This window comes from Capsicum annuum, chromosome 9 (genome assembly GCF_002878395.1).
Source record: "Capsicum annuum cultivar UCD-10X-F1 chromosome 9, UCD10Xv1.1, whole genome shotgun sequence".
Taxonomy (NCBI): domain Eukaryota; kingdom Viridiplantae; phylum Streptophyta; class Magnoliopsida; order Solanales; family Solanaceae; genus Capsicum; species Capsicum annuum.
Window position 1 is genome coordinate 183,645,043 of NC_061119.1, and position 19,792 is coordinate 183,664,834.

A 19,792-nucleotide genomic window follows, 5' to 3' on the forward strand; every position below is an offset into this window, starting at 1 on the left:
TCTTCATGGGTGAAACGAACCTATGAATCAACACTTGACATACTTGGGTGGATGATTTCTTGAACATTGGTAGAGGAAAGCTTGAATTCTTGACTTGGAATTAAACATCTAGGGTTTCTTGTTCTTGGGGATTGATCTTTGAGAGAAACCCAAATTTGGTGTTATACATGAATAATGAAGTTATGATATATGGTTTGGTTTAATTAGGGGTTAAAATAGGTGGAAAAAAAATACTCAAATACCCTTTTAAAAATGGCTTAAAATCGCTAATCAAAACTAGCAATGGTTTGGGCGATGGTCCATCGCTGGCTCGATAGTTCGTCAGTACTAAATGTCACACTTGGACAGAACCTAAACTTTCTTCCTCGTCTATGACGGTTTGGGCAACGGTCCGTCGCTAATTTGATATTCCATTGGTCCTGACCACCGTACTTGGCCAGAACCTAAACTTCCTACCTCATCCGTGATGGTTTGGGTGATGGTCCATCGCTATTTCAATGGTCTGTCAGTACTGACCATCGCACTTGACCAGAAGACGGATTCACTTCCTTAGTCACGACTGCTTGGCTGATAGTCCATCGATCTTGACATCACTTTTGGGCAATTCCAACAGTTTCTTATAAAATGTCCATAAATTTTTACTCCGATACCGAATTTGGACGAAATTGGTATCATTGAAAAGCTAATTCAATTTCCCACATGATAAAAATTCAAAATTAGGGAAGTTCTATCTGATTTAAAAATTAATCATTTAGGAAGTTATCACTAACTCTTCTGGAGACTATATTTGACTTAAAGAAAGTTCAAGGTATTACAGGAACACCAATGAGCCCATCCACAAGCATTGATTCAGACTTTTCTGGAAAAGACATTGATGAAAATATGTAAAGGGGATGATTGAATCGTTACTCTACTTGACTGCAAGTTGGCCAGATATTATGTTCAGTGTATGTAAATGTGCCTGATTCCAGTTGACTACCAATGAATCCTATCTCACTGTCACCAAACAAGTCATCCGATATCTAATAGGAACTCAAGACTTTGGTCTGCGGCATCCCTGTTCCTCACACTTTGATTTAACTGTTTACTTAGTTATTGATTTTGAAGGAGACAAAAATGATAGGAAGATCACTAGTGGAACATATCAAATTCTTGGTGATTCCCTGATATCAACAAAACCATACCTCAACTAGAAGTATAATGAGGTCGATTATAAATATAGTAACACAACTAGGTTGGATTCGATCCTACAGGAAAGACATGAACAATTTCTTATCTTGATGTAATCCACGAGCAATACAAGAAAGTAAATAGGGGGATATTATTGTAAATCTCAAATAGTAACCATATCTTGAGTGCTTTTGAGTTGTAATCAATATGAGATCAATGATAGGCTTATGTTCCCTCTGGCTTCTCAGCTCCGTGGATTTCTCGTGATCCAGCCAACTATTTTGTTGTTCTGCATGGAAAGCCTACAAGATAAGTCTTATCAACTGCTGGGTAAGCACAAAGATAAATTTCACCCTTTACCAGGTAAGTCTCAGGGTGTTACATTTTTGCCCCTTGTTCCGGCCTCAATTACACTTGTTAGGGTAGGATCAAGTGATAAGATATGATGCAGAGACTAAAAGGTGGAGGTAGAAATCCCAAATCACTGTCTTAATTTTCTTTTCCTAATCGAAAGCTTCTTGGTTATCAAATGGATTCGAATACAGGCTTTCTCAAGCTACTGCAGCAACTTGAGATTGATTATTGTGAATAAGAATTAAGATACATATAAAAACCCTAGAACAATTAAGTCCCGCACTTTCTCTACGTAGTTAATCCACTAGGGTTCCCAAAACCCTAGTTAAGGAGATTAGCCACTCATGTTTGTCAAAGAAACCATGATTATCTATGAAGAACACATAAAACCAATTATACAAGAATAAGATGAATAAACTCCTAAGTCTTTAATTGAATAAAACCTTAAAATCTCAAGAACAATTGTAAAAGAATATAATAATGTGTATTAATACATCAAAGAATTGTAACAACACCTCCTAATAGAAAATAAACCCTAGGGTATTTATAGTATATCAAAATAACCTGGAAATCCTAATAAAAATGGGAAATGTTAAGTAATGTTTGCAGTCAGTACGCCTTGATCTTCACTCGTATTAACTCAATACAAGTCATACCCTGCCCTCTTGTATCCATTCTAGTGCCTAATTTTCTGTGGCTTCAACTTTCTGTTCTTCATACGACATCTTCATATGAGTCGTATCTAAGTGTACAACTCGTGTCCTTTACTCGTATTCACTAGTTGGGACTTTCTTCTTTCAAAGTCTTGAACACTAGTTTGTATATGACATCGCTATACAAGATGTACTCAGACTTTCGACTCGTATATTTTTGACACTTCAACTCTTGGATGGAAGCTTAGACTATATTATGCTTACATATTTAGTATTCGACTCATATCCTGGTCTACGACTAGGATATTTGAGTAGTATCTTACTCACACTTGGTTTCACAGGTTGGGTTTTTGTTATATTACACAAAAGATTCATCACACGAGTCATATCAAAAGGTTATAACTCAGCAGCTGACTCGTATACTTATCAAAGTTGGTATTTTTCAGGTCTTTTTCTTCTCTTTTCATTGAACTACTATTGTTGACCCGTTTTACTTATATTTTACTCCAAAGTGCTTATATCCAACAAAATATCCTAATTTCACTCATAAGTTTGCAATTTTAAGCATTAAAAGTGTCGTGTTTCCATGCCACATCAACACCCTCAACTTAGAATTTTACATGACCTCAAGTAAACAAAACCAAATACTATTTTCTAGCATAAAGGCGATGATTAAACAGGAAGATAGTAAGTAACCCATGGCAGTGATTTTGAATTAAATTTTAATCTTGTTGTTCCCCTCATAATTTTCAACCTTTCCATTCAAACATGCAAATAGTAATTTTAGAATGTGTAGAAGCATGAAGGGGTCTGATGATGGAATTACATTAGGAATAGACACTTAGACATAGACAAGATTCATATTTTTCAAATAATCTAGTAACCTAGCAACATAACCCATGTGCTCTCACAATCAAAGAAATCCCATTCACTCTTCTTTTGGAAAAATCAATCTTAATTAGGGATAGAAGGAATGACTCCCTCACTCAAAAAGAAATATCACCACTACGTATAGAATACCATAGGCTTACCCTTATGCTCTTTTCCTATATTTTTAGACATTCATGGTAGGATCACTATTGGACTGTTTTTGGCTTGAAATGTGGGCTTGGGGCTAGTATGATATCTTCTGAGATTCATTTAGTAAATAAGCCTCCTAGACACTATGCTTTTCTCAGGGTCCACAAACTTTTCACTTTTTTCTTTGTTTCCACCCTTATGTCTCCCTTTTTCTTTTAAGTACTTTCTAATTTGGACGGGTGTGGTTCTTCTTAGAACTTATTATTTTTTTCTAATTTCTTTTCTTTTGATTTTCTTTGCCTTTTCCTTTTTATCACACCTACTCATGTTTTGACTAATTTTCTTATACCCACTTTCCTCATTCTTGTTTTCTCTCATGAACCCTTATGATAGCCACCCTCAACTTAGGCAATTTTCCTATGTTGAGTTTCACAGTGCCTATAGGAGGACCAGTAGTTTATTGTAAGTTTAAACAAGAAGGTGATAGGTGTATTTAGAAAAATTGGTATATTAAGGATTAAATATTTGAATCACAAGGATTCATTCATTTGGTTAAGGTATTTTAGGCTCGGGTGGACTTATACAAAAAAAGGCCTATGATCACCTCTTACCTAACTATCCTAAACCTTGGTAAAAGTAATCAGACAAGTTCTAGTTTCTCACACAATCGGGAACTCAGTAGACCTTACACGCACTTGCACAGGTATACACTACTAAGTACTAGTTATCCAACTATGCAACTATTTTGTCCCTAATGGTTCGGCCCTTAATCCTAATCCCATTATCAGATTAACAATAGTCTCCCACAAGTATAGAAATTAGGCAATTAATTAAACTAAATTTTTGGAAGGGATTCAAGTTTTTCAAACCACTTTCACAATTTTAGTACAATGCTGACACTACTTTCATAATAGCAACAATGTTTCAAACTAAGCTGCGTTTCACAATCACAAATTAAAAATCCAAACAAAAAATTTTCAGTACAATTGAAATTTTAAAAACCTTCCAAAATCATAATCAGGAATCAAAATATATCCAAAAGATATCCATTGCAATGGAACACAGATCTACTCCCTATCACAGTTGCATGCATCAAACCTGCAAGTCATAATAGACTTTTAGTTTTAGCTACATCTGCAAATTTTTACACTGTTCCAAAATTTCTTGGAATAACCCCCCACCTCCGACTTAATAATGTTGCACTGTTATAAGTTCTGTAAGAATAAATAGAATAAGGGATAAAGGTCATACCTAGGTGTTTAAGGTGTCGGTGCATCAACATCAGCATATGGGCCCTCAGGTCGGGTCCCACTCTCATTAGTAACTATCTCATAAATTGGGGTTAAATCAACAGCATATGAGGGTACAACCTCAACTTCATCAGGATTATCTATGGTAGCTCTCGATCCGCTAGCTCCTAAAGTTGTAATACCCCATATTTTTATGCTAGAATTCTAACCATCATTCCTATGTGTATAAGCTATAATCCAAATGATTCCCAAGTGAATATAAGTTCATGATCATCATCCTAGTTTATAAAGTGATCTCGAGGTGAAAGATGTTCATAGAATTCACTTAGAACAAAGTTGAACTAAGAGACTTTGATTCTTTCAAAGGTTAGTATTTGATTCTACAAGGGTCTGCTTTGAATATGTATATATTTTTATATACATATAATTTTGCATCTCAATACCCACCAAATTAAAGATAACTAAATCATCTTTCCAACGATACTAATTTTTCCTTAATATGATGCCCGAGCATAAATTTATAGCCATTTTCGTGAGATGGGCATTGAGCTCACACGATTAGCCTGCGACGCGTGCTCCATTGCACACACCTATTTTTCAATTTCAGTTTCTGTATTTTTAAGGACAAATAGGTCCTTTCCTCTACCCTAAATCTTCCATAACAGATAATTAAAGCCCCAAAAACATTAATTACATCATGATTCATCCTTTTTTATCCAAAACAAACCCTAGCCCCCTCAAGAACACTAAGAAATCCATCAAATCTTGTTCAAGAAAATCAAGAACCCAAGCTTTCTAATCCAAGAATATCAATAAAATCTTTCAATGTCATCTCCTAGGGTTTCAAAGTCAAGCTTTCTACATCAAATTAAGTCTAATAAGTTATGTGGGTTATGAACAAGGATACTCCTTTCATCCTTGTGCCCGGAACTAGTTTTTTAAGTTGAGTTTACATGAATTTACATGATTTGCAACTAGGGTTCATATGCAAAGTATCTTGTTTTGAGTTTATGGATTTATAAAGTGATTGAAATATGAAAGTGCATAGTTATCTTTATTTAAAGAATTCTCTTTCATGATTTGAACACTATGAGTATGATTTGAGACATTGATTAAAGATTTCCAATTAAGCTTTAAGTATGGCATTGTGATTTTGATTTCATTATCTTGACTTGAATTGTTAAAGAGTTTCAAGATTATTATTGTTGAGCATGAAGTTTATTGTGATTTGACATGATTTTCAAGTATGGGTTGTAAGCCCTAAGTTTAAGTCTTTATATTTTAAGAAAGATAATATTTGAGCATTCTTTGATAAGCATGTATTTAGATTTTTAAACAAGATTTGATCTTTTGATCCTCATCTAAGATATTGAATCCACACAAATTAGTTTTGATTATAGTATAAAATGGATTGATGCGTAACTGGTTTTCATTATAAACCTGTATGATACTTTAAGGTGGATTTCCTCTAGAATGAGCATATAAGTAAGGGAGTAGTATTTAGCACCGACCTGGGTATGAGTCTCATTTCACATTCCCTAGAACTCTGAGCCAACGTAGGTTCAGATTATCAAATTATTCCCATTTATATAGATGCAGATATAGATTGTGATCACTTAGCTCAGGCTATACTCCTTGGCAAGAGTATGACACCTCTCCTAAACGTGAGGTTTTCCCCTTAGGAAACATGATGTTGGACATCATGATAGCTCATACAGTGTACGTTGGTTAGAAGAACCTCCCTAATAAAAAATAATAACAGAAAAGCTTTTAGAAACTAACTTTAAAGGATCATGATTTTATCCAGATATTGCTTTACATAAGCCATTCGCTATGAGATTTCAGCTTTTAGTTTATAGATACAAAGGTGAGTCCTTTTTACACTTAGCCTGTATGATTTAAAAACAAACTCAACTTCAGTTCTACTTATTCCACTAGTAGAAAAAGATAAAGTACAGCTTTTAGAACTGTGTTATGCCTCAGAAGATTTATGTAGTATACTTTATCATTCATGATTTATGATTTTTAGCTTTCAGCTATTCAAGTCAATGTGAGTCATTTACACCTAGCATGCATTCTTTACAAACTATATGAACAATTAAGTTACTATTTTACTTATGCATTGACCCCCACATGCTCAGTACATTCCAAAAGTACTAATTCACATCTACGTCTATATGCTATATTGTTTAATAATAAAGGTACCAGTTCAGTTGTAGTCCATATATCATGATTAGACAGTTGCAGATTCCAATTAGCAGGTGATAAGTCTTTCTTTTTTGGAACTTCAGTTAGATGTTATTCATGTACTTTACTTTATTACTCATATGTATTGATTAGTGGTAGTTGGAGTTATGTTCCATCTATCTATAGTCAGTATTGTAGAGGCTTCATAGATGTCAGTCAGAGCCAGTCATGTAATTTTAGTTCCTCTTTTCCATTTTATCAGAATATAGAATTGTATCAGTATTTTATTTTTCCCAAATTTCATCATGATTATGTTTCTGTATAGTAAACTCAATTATTTTATACATCTCTAAATTAGTTGCTCAATAGTATTCCAGTTTATCAGTTAGCTTGGGATCACTTGTGGTCCTAAGCATCATGTGACATCCAGGGGTAGTCTCGGGGCATTACAAACTTGGTATCAAAGCACAGAGTTCAAGTGCCATAGAGTTCCTATAAAGTCATGTCTAGTAGAGTCTTGCAGAATGGTATGGAAACGTTTATACTTTTCTTCAAGAGGTTATAGGACATTTAATAAAAGTTTCCTTTTTTCATACTCTAGATCATGATGTAAAGTTGTTCTCTCAAAAACTTCTATCAATTAGTGTGTTACCCCAAAACTCTCTATCTTTGTATTATTCTTGAGATGACATGATTAGTAAGTTTCAATTCCTCCCAAGATGATGCTCTCATATTTACTATCAGTAACTTCAAAAGTTACACAGGGGGTTGAAATGATCTCACTAGTGTGTTATATGTTCCTTAAGTTGAAAGTTATTTCCTCATCCTCATGAGTCATTAAGTTAAGATAGTAAAATATTTATCAAGATTCCTTATTAACCTTTCAATACAGATAGTGCTCGTGAGAGGAGATAATGTGAACCTAGATTATTAAATATAGTTTACATTCGAGGGATGTTGCTACCTAGAGTGTTATTATTTATAAGTAGTAGAATATTTTTATAGTTAGAAGTGTGGGATTAGAAATTTAGAGACAAGAAAGGTGGTGATGACGATTGATAAAATGTATAGAGATAAACCTATGCATTGCTATTGAGTTTATGTTAAGATGATATGTCCTTGTGTGTTAATTTTATGGAAGGTAGAGCAGGAGTTATTAGTTAAGGTTATTTGTTATTTTTTTGAAGTATGAAAGGATTTATTGATGATATTTATTTTGTTAGAAAAGTATAGGTTGTTAATAAAAATATTGGGTGGTTGAGTATTGTTAACTTAGGCTTCCATAGAGGTTTCAAATGGAGTTTAGTTGAAACTTATAGAGCTATGAAAGTAATTAAGATGTATATATGGGTAAATAGTTGTAATGTGTAGAAGGAGGAGGCAGCAATGTATTATAGTAAGATAGACCATGTGATCATGATCAAGTATTGTTATTATGAGGATTTAGTGGACTAGTGTTTCTTGATATTTTATTTTATAGCTTCCAAGTGAGAATACTATATAAGGTTATGTTGTTAATCATACCTATCACTAGACACTAAGTTTGAATAGTGGATGGTCATCAAGGTGGATGTAACGATTTCTTGGTTAGTGATGCTAGTTATATGGAGGTGAACCAATAGGATTGAAATAGTGAATGTAAGAATTTAAGTTTATTGATTTGAGATTAAGTATGATGTTATAGGTATGATGTAGAGGTATACACAAAGTGATATGGGGTTGCATTACTTTCTAAAGTTATTAAGTATTGTGTATGGTTAGTAGTACCCTTGATTTTCTAAGCGAAAGAAGGCTAGTTATATAGTACATGGAGTTCTTAATAGCTAAGATAAGGAGTTATGAATAGATGGTGTTGAGTATTTTAAGTATGATTTTGGTTCTTATGGTTTGGGAAAAATATAAGTATAGAAGTATGATATTGGTAGGCTATGATTATGTGTTTAGTGAGGTAAGTATGTTTGTAAAGGAGAGTGTAAGTATTTAACGATGATCATTAAATCTACAGAAAGTTAAGGATGGTATCTATAAAAGGATTGTCCAAGAATGAAGTCAGTAAGTTCAAAATATAGTTTATTCTTGTGATTTTTGCATTTATGTATAGACATTAGAATAAAGAAATTATGGCTCAGTCTCAAGAATATGAAATAGATCCATAAGTTTAGAAGGAATGGCTTAAATCTAAGAGGGAGATATTGTAAGACCCTAGCTCGTTTTAGTTATTGCAATTAAAGGGGTCCAAGACTTAGAAAGTTTCCCTAAGTTTTGGGACTTATCCATTTCTAAAGCTCCTAGACTTTGATATTTTTATTTTCAACCTTCCCAACCTTGGAACATTAATTTTTTAGTTGATTCACAATTGGGGTTGAGTATAGTAAACCTCGGGTAAGTTTCAAAACTTTTAGACAAGTATAGAGGCATGTTTGGATCACCAAATTAGTAGTATCCCATGATATACCCGTGGTGCGTGCTTCATTCCACCTCTAAGAGAGCCTGTACCTATGGTACGTGCTCCATCGCGCACCCCCTTTCTTTTTTCCAGATCCTGTTTTAGCATATTTAAGGGCCAATGCTGATACACTTCATGTGTAATCAAGTTCATTCTTAGCTTCCAGTAAGTAAGTAACAGCTTTACTCTGTGATTCGAGTCATTCTTTATAAAATGATGAACTCCAGTCTTATGTTGAATAGCTTATGATAAGTATGAACTCATGATTTAGAGAATGGTTAGTTCTCATAAACTCATGATACTAGCGAAATTCATATTTATATCATGTACATCCCCAGTTTATATCTCCTTAATGAATCCATACATTTGATGTTCTATTCCTCAGGCCTCAGTTAAGTGTCTAAGTTATGTATGGTATTATTTTATGTTTTAGATCCTTATGCATTAACCCTGCAGTGACCTTTTCCTATGTTAAGATAGTGGTGATGCTAATGGATAAGCAATGGTTTAGATGAGAGGGAGTTGATAACCCTCATTTAAAAATATTATTTATGCTTTTCTATCTAATTCTAGAGGATGAAGGAATATTGAAGTAAATGTTTGGCACATATCATAGTTAGTTGAGAATTCTTGGCTTGTCTTCTTAAGCATAGTGCAAGAAAATTATTATTGATAGGGATTTAGAGAATATGAGAAGTATGCCTTTATGGGTGTTTTCCTTGAAGTTCATATGTAGTTATAATGATAGGCTTGAATGTCATGTTAGGATGTAGTGGATGAATGCAATATGCGCTAGTGTAGTCATAGTAAAAGCTCTGAGTTAGTCATTGAAGTGGTAAGGCATGTTATGCTTAGGGTGTGAGTGTTAAAAGATACATAGAAGATTTAATCATGTGGTTTAGACTAGTATTATGGTGTATCGTGTTGTATCTTGTGATTTTGAGTTAGGCTTGATCATGGTGAGAGAATTTAGTTCTGTTTGTACTTTAGTAGATAGATTTATCAACGCCCATGTGAGAATTATAAGTTGAATCAAATGAATATGGTTTTTAAGGGGAAAGTATAGTTGAGAGAGTATTTGAGAAGTGTTGCTAAGCTTGAAAGAAAGAAGGTGCACTACCGAAGTCCTAGTAATTATATCCTAACTTATGATTTACATGTCTAAGTTCGATGGTATAGAGTTGTATCAATGTTGTGATTCCTTATTCTGATGTCTTTCTCAGATCATGCCCATGATCCCTTTCTCCCTAATGTTAATATAACTTCTTAGAAAGAGTGTTGAAGAAATACTTTAGTTGAGTATAACCTTTTCAGTATGATTCAGTCAGTATAGCCTGCGATCCAGTTTAGCAATCAAGCAGATAAGCTCCTATTTATTTTCAACTTCCCATTTAGTCTTACTACCCAAAGTTTCACTAGTAAGGAAAATCTATGAGGTAAGATATTTGCATTAATGAAAATTATGAATTCAGTTCAGCCCATGCACCAGCCATCAGTTTTAGATTCAGCTATTTAGTCACGATTCAATTCATAAGTGTTCAGTGAATGATCTTAGTTTTCCAAGTATTCTAGCTCAGACAGTGTAATACCCATTGTATGATCTTAGTCTCGTTGTATCATGATTCGTGCCTGCATAATTTATCACTTCACATTTCTATATGTATTATTGTATCATGAACACTTTAACCGAATTCTAAATTCTCGGCATGAATCAGCTCCATATAGTAAGTAAAGGTAAGTTAGCTCAAAAATCAGTTTTATGATAGAATTTTTAATGTTTTAGCTCAGTTATATCCTTTCTTTGAAGACATATCATGTCCAAGTTATTTCATACCTCTAAATCTTCAACAAATTCCTATCCATCATTCAAGGACGAATGATTCCAAGGGGGAGATAATGTAATACCCCGTATTTTCATGCTAGAATTTTAACTATTGTTCCTATGTGTGTAAGCTCTAATCCAAATGATTCCTATGTGAATATAAGTTCATGATCATTATCCTAGTTTATTAAGTGATCTCGAGGTGAAAGATGTTCATAGAATTCACTTATAACAAAGTTGATCTAAGAGCCTTTCATTCTTTTAAAGTTTAGTATTTAATTCTACAAGGGTCTACTTTTAACGTCTATATCATTTATATACATAGAATTTTGCTACTCAATACCCACCAAATTTTAGATAATTGAATCATCTTTCCAACGATACCAATTTTGCCTTAAACCAATACCCGAGCAAAAATTTATAGCCATTTTTGTGAGAGGAGTGAAATCGTGCGATTAGCCCATGACGCACTCTCCGTCTCACGCACCTATTTTTTATTTTCTGTTTCTGCATTTTTAAAGGAAAATAGGTCATTTCCTCTACCCTAACTCGTCCATAACAGATAATTAAAGCCCCAAAAGCATTAGTTACATCATTATTCATCCTTTTCTCTCCAAAGAAAATCCTAGACCCTCAAAAACACCAAGAACTCTGTCAAATCTTCTTCAAGAAGATCAAGAACCCAGGTTTTTTAATCCAAGAATATCAAGAAAAGCTTTCAAGATCATATCCTAGGGTTTCAAAGTCAAGCTTTGTACTTCAAATCAAGTCTAATAAAGTATGTGGGGTTATGAACAAGGATAATCTTTTCAGCCTTGTGTCCAAAACTAGTTTTCAAAGTTGAATTTACATGAATTTACATGATTTGCAACTAGGGTTCATACCCAAAGTATCTTGTTTTGAGTTTATGGATTTATAAAGTGATTGAAGTATGAAACTACATAGTTATTTTATTTAAAGAGTTCTCTTTCATGATTTGAACACTATGAGTATGATTTGAAACATTGATTAAAGATTTCCAATTGATCTTTAAGAATGACATTGTGATTTTGATTTCATTATCTTGACTTGAATTGTTACAGCATTTCAAGATTATTATTGTTGAGCATGAAGTTTATTATGACTTGACATTATTTCCAAGTAAGGGTTGGAAGGCCTAAGTTTAAGTTTTTATATATAAAAAAGGGGTATACCGGTGCACCAAAGCTACCGCTATTTTATGAAAAGAATGAATCTTTTTCTCGAAGGACCAGAAAAAAATGGGTCCGGATCTACTGCGGGAATGATTTGGAAGATCCAAAACTAAAAATAGTGGTATTTGATAGTAACAACATAATGGAGGCAGTCACCCAATATAGATTGATCCAAAATCTGATTCAAATCCAATATAGTACCTATGGGTACATAAGAAATGTATTGAATCGATTCTTTTTAATGAATAGATCTGATCACAACTTTGAATATAGAATTTAAAGGGATCAAATAGGAAAGGATACTCTGAATCATAGAACTATAATGAAATATACGATCAACCAATATTTATTGAATTTGAAAAAGAGTTAGAAGAAATGGTTCGAGCCTCTTATTTTGATTTCTCGAACCAAGAGATCCATGAATCGGGATCCTGATGCATATAGATACAAATGGTCCAATAGGAGCAAGAATTTTTAGGAACATTTGGAATAGTCCATTTCAGAGCAGAAGAGTTGTTTTCAAGTAGTGTGCGATCGATTATGAACTAATCAATATTCGATTAATTGGTCTGAGGTTATCGACAAAAAATATTTGTCTAAGCTACTTCATTTCTTTTTGCCCAAGTCACTTCTTTTTGTCCAAGTTGCTTTTATATTTGTCTTATGCACTTCTTTTTTTTTGTGTGAGTTTTAAAAATATCCCCATTACTAGGTCCGAGAGCTACATCTATGAATTGAAAGGTCTGGATGATCAACTCTGCAATCAGTTGTTAGAATTAATAGGTCTTTATGTTGTTCATTTCCAAAAATTAAAACCCTTCTTATTGGACGATCGTGATACTTCCCAAAAATCAAAATTCTTGATCAATGGAGGAACAATATCACCATTTTTGATCAATAAGATACCAAAGTGGATGATTGACTCGTTCCATTCTAGAAATAATCGCAGGAAATCCTTTGATAAGCCAGATTCCTATTTCTCAATGATATTCCATGATCAAGACAATTGGCTAAATCCTGTGAAACCATTTCATAGAAGTTCATTGATATCTTCGTTTTGTAAAGAAAATCAACTTCGATTCTTGAATAATCCCCAGCACTTCTACTTCTATTGGAACACAAGATTCCCATTTTCTATGGAAAAGGCCTGTATCAATATTTCTTATTTTATGTCTGGACAATTCCTTAATATCTTGTTCATACGCAACAAAATATTTTCTTTGTGTGTTGGTAAAAAAAACATGTTTTTTGGGGGAGAGATACTATTTCACCAATCGAGTCACAGGTATCTAACATATTCATACCTAACGATTTTCCACAAAGTGGTGATGAAACATATAACTTGTACAAATCTTTCCATTTTCCAAGTTGATCCGATCTATTCATTTGAGCTATTTACTCAATCGCAGACATTTCTGAACCACCTCTAATAGAGGGGCAAATAGTTAATTTTGGAAGAACTTACTGTCAACCTCTTTCAGATATGAATCTATCTGATTCAGAAGGGAAGAACTTGCATCAGTATCTCGATTTTAATTCAAACATGTGTTTGATGTACACTCCATGTTCTGAGAAAGATTTATCATTTGAAAAGAGGAAAAAATGGAGTCTTTGTTTAAAGAAATGCGTTAAGAAAGGGCAAATGTACAGAACCTTTCAATGAGATAGTTTTTTCAACTCTCTCCAAATGGAATCTATTCTACTCAAAATGGAATATATTCCAAACATATATGTCGTGGTTCCTTACTTTGACAGGGTACAAATATCTAAATTTGATATTTTTAGATACTTTTTCAGACCTATTGCCAATACTAAGTAGCGGTAAAAAATTTATATCCACTTTTCCTGTTATTATGCATGGATTAGGTATATCATGGCGAATTCTTCAAAAAACATTGTGTCTTCCATAACGGAATCTGATAAGTGAAATCTCTATTAAGTGTTTACATAATCTTCTTCTGTCGGAAGAAATGATTCGTTGAAATAATGAGTCACTATTGATATCGACACATCTGAGATCGCCAAATGCTCAGGAGTTCCTCAATTCAATCCTTTTCCTTCTTGTTGCTGGATATCTAATTTGTGCACATTTTCTCTTTATTTCCCGGGCCTCTAGTGAGTTACAGAAAGAGTTCGAAAGGGTAAAATCTTTGATGACTCCATCATCTATGATTGAATTGCGAAAACTTCTGGATAGGTATCCTACATTTGAACTGAATTCTTTCGGTTAAAGAATCTCTTTCTATTTTCTCTGGAATAATTAGGAGATTCTCTAGAAGAAATATGGGGTTCTACTTTTGCCGGCAACATGCTTGGTCCCGCTTATGGGGTCAAATCAATACATTCTAAGAAGAAATATTGGAATATCAATCTCATCAAGATCATTGATCTCATACAAAATCCCATCAATCAAATCACTTTTTCAAGAAATACGAGACATCTAAGTCATACAAGTAAAAAGATCTATTCATTGATAAGAAAAAGAAAAAATGTGAACAGGAATTGGATTGATGAGAAAATAAAATCCAGGGGAATAGTTATTCGATTCATGATGAAGAAAGAGAACTCTTCGTTCAGTTCTCCACCTTAACGACCAAAAATAGGATTGATCAAATTCTATTAAGTCTGACTCATAGTAATCATTTATCAAAGAATGACTTTGGTTATCAAATGATTGAACAATCGGGAGCAATTTACTTACGATGCGTAGTTGACATTCATAAAAAGAATCAAATGAATTATGAGTTCAATCCATCCTGTTTAGTAGAAAGACGGATATTCCTTGCTCATTATCAGATAATCACTTATTCACAAACTTCGTGTAAGGAAAATAGTTTTCATTTCCCATCTCATGGAAAACACTTTTCGCTTCGCTTAGCCTTATCCCCCTCTAGGGGTATTTTTGTGATAGGTTATATAGAAACTAGATGATCCTATTTGGTCAAATACCTAGCGACAAACTCCTATGTTTCTTTCATTAAGGTATATCTGAACAAGTTCCTATATAACAAGCCTAAAGGTTTTCTTCTTGATGAGATTGATATTGATGATAGTGACGTTATTGATGATAGTGAAAATATTAATGCTAGTTACAATCTTGATGCTAGTGAAGATATTGATTGTGAACTTGATACGGAGCTGGAACTACTAACTAGGATGAATGGGCTGACAGTGGACATGATGCCAGAAATAGACCGCTTTTATATCACCCTTCAATTCAAATTAGTAAAAGAAATGTATCCTTGTATAATATGGATTCCAAACATTCATGATCTGGATGTGAATGAGTCGATTAACTTATCCCTCAATCTATTAGTGAACCATCTCTCCAGGGATTGTGAAACATGTTCTACTAGAAATATTCTTGTTATTGCTTCGACTCATATTCCCTAAAAAGTGGATCTCGCTCTAATAGCTCTGAATAAATTAAATACGTACATTAAGCTATGAAGGCTTCTTATTCCACAACAACAAGAGCACTTTTTCACTCTTTCATCTACTAGGGGATTTTACTTGGAAAATAAAATGTTCCATACTAACGGATTTGGGTCTATAACCATGGGTTCCAATGCACAAGATATTTTAGAACTTACCAATAAGGCCCTATAAATTAGTATTACATAGAAGAAATCAACTATAGACACTAATACAATTAGATCCGCTCTTCATAGACAAACTTGGGATTTGCGATCCCAAGTAAGATTGGTTTAGGATCATGGGATCCTTTTCTATAAGATAGGAAGGGCTGTAGCACAAAAAGTACTTCTAAGTAATTTCCCCATAGATCCTATATCTATCTATATGAAAAAGCAATCATGTAACGAAGGGGATTCTTATTTTTACAAATGGTACTTCGAGCTTGGAACGAGCATAAAAAGATTAACGATACTTTTTTATCTTTTGAGATATTCTGCCAGATCGGTCGATCAAGATCTTTGATATTTATCCAGACCCGATAAATAAAATGGGATCACTTCTTATAGACTCATTGAGAATGATTCTGATCTATTTCATGGCCTATTAGAAGTAGAAGGCATTCTAGTGGGATCTTCACAGGCAGAAAAAGATTGCAGTTAGTTTGATAATGATCGAGTGACATTGCTTCTTTGGCCCGAACTACGGAATCACTTAGATATGATACAAAAGGGCTCTTAGTCTATCCTTGTTCAAAGATTTCTCTATGAAACGGAGTTTGAAGAAGGGGAGGGAGAAGAAGCCCTTAACCCGCAGGAGGATTTATTCAACCATATAGTTTGGGATCCTAGAATATGGAGCCCTTGGGGCTTTCTATTTGATTGTATCGAAAGGCCTAATGAATTGGGATTTCCCTATTGGTCCAGGTTATTTTGGGTCAAGCAGATCATTTATAATGAAGAGAAAGAGCTTCGAAAGAATGATTCGAGGTTCTTGTAGAGTGGAACCATGCAGTACCAGACATGAGATAGATCTTCCAAAGAACAAGGCCTTTTTATATAAGCCAATTCATTTGGGACCCTGCAAATCCACTATTTTTCTTATTCAAAGATCAGCCCTCTGGCTCTGTGTTTTCACATCGAGAATTATTTACAGATGCAAAGATATCAAAGGGGTTTCTTACTTCCCAAACAGATCCTCCTACATCTATATATAAATGCTGGTTTATCAAGAATACACAAGAAAAGCACTTCAAATTGTTGATTAATCATCAGAGATGGCTTAGAACCAATAGTTCATTTTCTAATGGATCTATCCGTTCTAATACTCTATCCAAGAGTTATCAGTATTTATCAAATCTATTCCTATCTAATGGAATGCTATTGGATCAAATTACAAAGATATTGTTGAGAAAAAGATATCTTTTCTCGGATGAAATAAAAATTGGATTCATTTAATAGGAGAAAGATTTCCCATTTCTTAGCCAGAAATATATGTGACCATGAAAGAGGGATTAAGTGGAATAGAATTGACTGGGTGGTAGAGTTGTGGAAACACTTGTTTCTTCCATATTTTGGAACTTAGCTCCATGGAAAAATATGTTACTGTTGAAACATGGAAGAATTGAAATCTTAGATAAGAAAACTATGTATTGATGGTATGAACTACCTAAATAAGAATTCTTGAACAGCAAACAACCATTTAGATATTCACGACCAAGAAGTACTGGATTCTCTTTCGGATTGGCCTTGAATGGAGAAGGAAGGCTGGAATTCCAACAGGCATCTATTATATTGAATTTACCTGATAGTCCCCATTTTGGGAATCTCCAGTGCCAAAGTCACTGAATGGGTAAGTTGTCATTCCCTAGACTATGCAATGTACTTTATCTTCTGGGTTATGGGTGGGCATTTTACCAGAGGTTTCTAATCTAACCTTGTGTGATTCCTGTTGAAGTATATACTCAGGGGGTGGGTGCAGGGAGGACGATTTGAAAGCAGACTCCCTATTCATTGGATAGACAAGATCACCAAGATTTTGTGATCTGCTACCAAATTTATTCCAATTGTGAATGCTTATTCAATGAGTATTCTCAATATTATCCCACGAAGAGGACTCAAACCTCCACACTCTTTAGCATGAAATTTTGAGTCTCGCGTCTCTACCATTTCACCACCAAGGCATCTTGAAAGTGAATCATATTCCATAAATATGATATCTATCTAGTGTGATGTATGGAATATATGACAAAGGTGGATCTATTGATCGGTCATGTCATATAAACCCGAGTTGGACATCCAATTGCTTCGATTTGAATTATCCAGAGAATGCAATGCCTGATATATATCAAAAACATGAACAATCAAACCTATTTCTCAATTCACTAAAAGAGGTGAATAGGGTCCCAATAGAGATATGTAAAAAGCAGGTCCGATTATATGTATTCCTAATCCTAAATGGAATTTAACGATATAGGGATCAATATGTAAACATAGTATCTATTTAGATAGGCCCAAGTGACCCCTTCTCATAATGAGAATGTATATAACCCTATTCCAGCCTGGTCCGATATGAAATGAACTTATAATTATGGAATCAACTCGATCATCAGATTATAGGTTCATAACCTTATCCCATTCATATTTTGGGCGGAACAGATTTACTAATTCTTTGATTCCAGTTAGTAACTGGGATCTTGAACTAAGAAATAGACCCTAGAAGTTAAAAAAGGCTATCTTGAGTAATTATATCTCCATGATTCTAGGAACTTTTGCTTGCATTGTATTATTTGGTCTACGTACCGAAACTGATAACATTTGAGATTATGTTGGATTATACACAATAGATCCTTTTTTGACTCTCTCTTTAGCCCTATGTCTCTTATCCCTTGGAGGTCTTCCTCCACTAGCAGGTTTTTTCGAAAAACTCTATTTATTTTGGTGTGGATGGCAGGCAGACCTATATTTCTTGGTTTTAATAGGACTCCTTACAAGCATTGTGTCTATCTACTATTATCTAAAGATAATCAAGTTATTAATGACTGGAAAAAACCAAGAAATAACCCCTCACGTGCAAAATTATAGAAGATCCTCTTTAAGATCAAACAATTCCATCAAATTGAGTATGATTGTATATGTGATAGCATCTACTATACCAGGAATATGTTGATCGAATAGCATCTACTATACTAGGAAATTACAAAACATATGTTGATCGAATCACGATCTTATATATAAGTAGAACAAAAGATCTTTCTTGATAAATCCCTTTGCCAAGATAACCTTTGAGGTACCTCAAGATCCTTTTCACGTTTGAATTTGTTCATTTGGAATCTGGGTTCTTCTACTTCATATTTATTTAATATGAATATTTTCCCTCTCTTTTTTTATATCATTCCTTAAGTCCCATAGGTTTGATCCTGTAGAATTTAACCCATTTTCTCATTGAACGAAAGGTACGAAATAAATCAGATTGATAAAAGTACTATGTGAAATCTTCGGTTTTCCCCTTCCTTGATCCCTATCCCATAGGTACAGTATTTGAATCAATAGAGAACCCTTTATTCTGTATGAATTGATATTATTCCATTCCAAATCCTTCCCGATACCTCCCAAGGAAAATCTCGAATTTGGATCCCAAATTGACGGGTTAGTGTGAGATTATCCATGCGGTTATGCACTCATTGAATAGGAATTCATTTTCTGAAAGATCCCGGCTTTCTTACTTTGGTGGGTATTCGAGATCCTTTCGACGACCTATGTTGAGGGGATATCTATCTAATCCGATCGATTGTGTAAATCCCGCGGTAGCAACAAAACCAGGGAAAGTATACAAAAAAGACAGATTTTTTCTATTATATTAGTATTTTCTATTATATTAGATATATTAGTATATTAGATATATTAGACCATTATATTAGATTAGTAATAGTTAGTGATCCCGACTTAGTGAGTCCTTTCTTTCGTAATGAACTGTTGGCACCAGTCCTATATTTTATTATCGTAGATAGAGAAAAAAGAGGCTCGGCGGGAAGAAGAGTGTATCATGAGAGAAGAAAGGAGGTCAACCTCTTTCAAATACACAACATGGATTCTGGAAATGTAGTTGGACTCTCATATTGATCCGAATGAATCATCCTTTCCACGGAGGTAAATCTTTGGCTGCAACGCAAGAAGATACCAAGTTTCAAATTCTATCTCGGTAGGACATGTATTTCTATTACTATGAAATTCATAAATGAAGTATTTAATGGTAGGGTTACCATTATCCTTTTTGTAGTGACG

The 19,792-nt window shown here is 34.0% G+C and overlaps 1 pseudogene; it reads left to right on the forward strand.

The window, feature by feature from the left end:
* LOC124887147 overlaps window positions 1-16,966 on the forward strand; it is a 115,020-nt pseudogene extending 98,054 nt beyond the window's left edge.
* Window positions 16,967-19,792: the final 2,826 nt, after the last annotated feature.